Here is a 4,273-nt window from a genome sequence, read left to right on the forward strand (position 1 = left end):
GTAAGGGCCCCAGTGTGCCTCCTCTTTTGGCCACCAGGAATTATCGTACAGTCTTTGGGAGCATTGTCTGCATAAAGCCAGTTAGATCTGGAGGACAAATCAAGCAAGAAATGACTTTAGTTTATTGTTACTCAGCACTGCTCAAAAAATGAGAAAATTAAGCTCTTATAGTAGGTAACTGCATGCAAAGCAAAAACGTGGTGCAAACGAAGACGTGAACCAGCAGGGAGACATGTGTATCAGTGTCCCTGCATGGCTAATACAACACTACAAAGTTATCACAGTTTGTGCAGAAGGCTGTAACACAGAGCCACAGAGCAACTCCGTGCTGTGGGATCTGACTGAGCAATGGGTTGAATACAATGACCCTCCAATACATGGGTGATAGGGATGGCAAAGCTAACTAACTATGCAAGGAAGTCATGCACAGCAACCCATGTCAGGATTGCAGGACCCAAAGGTTTCTTGAGTGCATGCAGTGGAGTCTTGGGAATATATCCCATGCTATATCATTGTTACTTATTTGTAAATAATAACATTTGGGGGTTTCGGCCTTGATTTGCTCTCCCCTGTGCTAAGCCCTTCATGAACACATTGCAAGAGGCAAGTTCCTACCCTGAAGCATGCGTGTTGAGGAGCAATATGTACGTATTGAACTGACAATTATGTTACTAAGCATCATGTGCTGAGGTAGGTTCAGAAATACACACTTCAGGAAAGGTACTGACACGCAAGGATTTCGTCTGTGGACACAGCTACTGCTGCCTGTATGACTGGCAGCTTAGCTCCTTCCAGAGCAGCCCAACGAGACATGGTCTTCAGGAACAGCACGCTCTGCTGCGCAGCACACGAGGCTGGAGAGCAGAAGCTTTTCCTCCTGTACACGGTTTGCCTGTATCCAGTTCCATCCACACTTTCTGCAGAACTGAGGGCAAATCCTCTCCCCTCACAAAACTCCACATCAACGCTCTCCCTTTCCCTTGCCTCTTTTTCATATAATGATACGGTGACCTCCGGGGCTGCAAGCCTCTCCTACGCTGCGTTTTCACCAGGCTAGGATTAAAGAGCCCCAGACAGCTCAGTCGGGGCTCCTCTACCCTGAATCCACGCATAAAGCCAGAGGCATTTTGCACCTTTATGCTTTATGCTTTACACCTTATTCGCAGCAGAAAAGCAGAGCAACCTGAAGAAAACCCGTGCCCGTTGCTCACCGCTTTTCCCCGGCTGCAGCCTGAAGCGACCCCGACCCCCTTCCTCACCCCCCCTCCGGCCGCCTTCCTCACTGACTCCAGCTGCCACCGCCGAAGCTGCTGCCACCTCACAGCCCCGTGCAACCCGGCGCCCCCCGCAGCACCGGGCGGCACCGAGCGCGGACCACCGCGCCTCGCCTCGCCCCGCCACCGGGACCCGCACACACAAACAGACCCACGACAGACACCTGCACCGGAGCCCCCGGCCCGCATCCCGGCCCGCGCAGCTGCGGAGGGCGCCCCCGAGCGGCGGGCAGGGGCGGGCAGCGGAGGTGCCCGTGTGCGTGGCCGCGGGGTCGACGGGCCTGCCTCCGCGCGGCCGCGGCTCCAGGCGGAAAATCAGCGCTCGCCTTCCCCGGGCACGCCGGGACACAGCGAGTGGCCCCCCCCGCCACGGCCCCAACCCCCCCCCCCCCCCCCGCCTCGGCACCGAGCTTCCCTCCGCGGGCGCCCCACACGCGGCGGGGGGTGGCGGCGGGGGACACGCGGGGAAGCGCGTACCCCCGCTTCCTCTCAGGGGACGGACGGTGTGTGTGTGGGGGGGGGTGAGTAACCGGCTCGGCCACTCGACAGGAGGCGGAGGGAACCCCCCCGGTGGCTCCCCAGGAGGGCAACCCGTTCGCCCGCGGCCCCTTCGCGGCCCCCGACACGGGGGGCGCCCCCACGCCGATCCCAAGGCGGGCTGCGGCTGCACGGCATGGCGAGCTGCCCCCGGCAGCCGCAGGGACGCGTCCCCGGTGCCGTCCCAGAGGGGTTGCAAGCCGGGGGCAGCTTGTGGGCCACGCCGCCGGGCCGGGTGCGCGGAGCACATGGGCGCCCCACGTTACCTGGTGTGCGCCGCGGCCGCCTGCACCGCCACCAGATCCCCAAATAATCCTCAGCCCCGAGGGTGTGGGGGGTTGGAGAGGGAGGGGGTGAGTCCTCCCTAAAACAAACCTCACATTGAACGAGGCAGGGTGGAGAGCCGGCCCCGGGTCTGCCCCTTCACATGGCCATGTCTCCGGCAGGTCCCGGCAGCGGCCGCCCGGGCCACACAGGTAGCTGCTCCGCGGCTCGGCCGCCCTCAGCTCGCATCCTCCAGCCGCCGCCGGGCTGCACCTTGGCGCAGAAGGCAGCTCGCACTCGTCCCCCTAAGCCCGCTCCGCCCCCCCCCCCCCCCCCCCCCCCCCCTTGCCTGGGGAAAACGAAAACGCGAAAGAAAAATCGCGACCGGCGGCCCCCGCGAAGCTGCAGCGCCGCGACCGCAGCCCCGCCGGCCGCAGCCTGCCCGTGCGGGGCTCGGCGCCGGCCCTCGCCGCAGCAGCTGCTCCGGCGCTGCGCTGCGCTGCGCTGCCTCCCCTCGCTCGCTGTCTCGGCCTCTGCTCAGCCTGGGAGCAGCAGCAGCTTGCTGCCTTTTTTTTTTTTTTTCTCCCCCTCTCCTCAAGTTTTTTCCCTGCTTTCCCACGCTGGCTGAATGTGACTTGACCCCGTTTCAAAAAAGTTTGACATAGTGCTTCAACATTTCCGCATTCCTCCCCGACTACAAAGGCTGCAGCCGCCTCCTTCTGCTTTCTGTCTCTGCTCTCTGTCTTCACACTCAATGAAATCCTTCATGTGCCTCTGCCAAAGGCAGCCGCATACCGCAAGGGTCGCCGCGAGCGCCGCGGCCAGGCATGGCCCGGGGCGACTGCCCCGGGGGGTCCCGGGCAGGGCCCGGCCCCGGCCCTGGCCCCGCCGCTGTGCTCGGAGCTGCACGGGCGCGGGCGCAGCCGGCTGCGGCAGCACTGAGGAGCCTGACTCATTCCTGGGGCTCGGCCCTGGGAAATAACCCTTTAGGGGGTTGTTGCTTTTTGGTTGGTTGGTTGGTTGGGGTTTTTAGGTTCTTTTTTCTGCGGTCCTGGGAAATAACATTCCCACCCCCAAAAAGCGCGTATTCTGCTTTCCTTTTTGATACTTTCCATTCACAGAGCGCAGACAGGAAGTCAGCGCCCATGAATGCTTTCGGGAAGCATCACGAAACTTCGTTGCTGAAGACCCCTACCCCCAGCAGAGTCTTGTCCGCGCAGACCTGCGCTGAAGCTGCGCGGGTCAGGGTGTGCAGAGGAGCTGGGTCTGCAGTCAGCCCGTCCTCGGGTGCAGAGGACGCTTGTTGCGGAGCCAAGCCCTACAAATACTGAAGTTGACCACACTAGAAAATAATCACCGACCTACCCTGTCTCCATGGGGGAGAACACACACCTGGAGCCTAATTCCCAGTTCTCCCAGCCAGTACCCTCCAGTTTATGCTTTTCTGGACATCAAGGATGATTATCGTCCCGCTCCAGAACCAGCTCTTATGGTGGTTTAACTGGGAGAGAGTGCAATGGTAATTTAACCAAGTGGGTTTATAACTCAAACAGTGCATGTCGAGGACTTGGCATCATATACCAATCTGGAATAACTAAAAAAAATGCATACACTGCTGTACAAACTAAAATACTTCGTATCGGAAAAAAGCATATAATTACCCTTCTGGACTCACAGTGCTGCAGAGGGTAGGACATACATCCTACAGAGGATGTATGAAATCTTACAGCTTCAATAAAATTTGTTTTCCTTCCTTCAAAACTGGCACCAGCCAATTCCACATGCCCTTCCTATTCCTGAGAAGTTAGAAATAGCACCTGGGGGGCTGGTGAGGAGCAACTGCCTGGGAGCAGAAGGGAGACCTGATTTCTCCTGGAGCAGCTGGGGAGGTTGTACCACTCGTGCCTTCAAGTAGAAGGCCTGGGGCATGTGAATGTTTGCAGGAGACCGTGCATACTTTGCAAGAGCTTAAGTTATGCTTACATTTTAGTTTAAATCAAAGAAACGCCTCAACAACTTCTGAAGTCAATGATATATCAGAAAAAGATGCTGCAGTTAATGGCAAACTCCATAACCTTTAACTGTGAAATTTTAATACACAGGTCAATTTTTATTTATTTTTTTTTTTTCAAATGTGAAAAATCACAGCACGTAACAAGGGTCATATGTACAATACACTACCTCCCTCTTGTCTGGTT

General features: G+C 57.8%; 1 long non-coding RNA gene across 1 annotated transcript; it reads left to right on the plus strand.

Annotated features, from left to right (window-relative positions):
* Positions 1–2,181: 2,181 nt before the first annotated feature.
* On the plus strand, positions 2,182–3,839 carry LOC133277003 (uncharacterized). Its single transcript, XR_009746069.1, has 2 exons — positions 2,182–2,287; positions 3,197–3,839. It is a non-coding gene; the product is annotated as an uncharacterized LOC133277003 (long non-coding RNA).
* Positions 3,840–4,273: the final 434 nt, after the last annotated feature.

Source organism: Pezoporus flaviventris, unplaced genomic scaffold (assembly GCF_033815535.1).
Source record: "Pezoporus flaviventris isolate CSIRO_AGI_PZ_B2104156 unplaced genomic scaffold, CSIRO_AGI_Pfla_v1 ptg000047l, whole genome shotgun sequence".
NCBI lineage: Eukaryota > Metazoa > Chordata > Aves > Psittaciformes > Psittacidae > Pezoporus > Pezoporus flaviventris.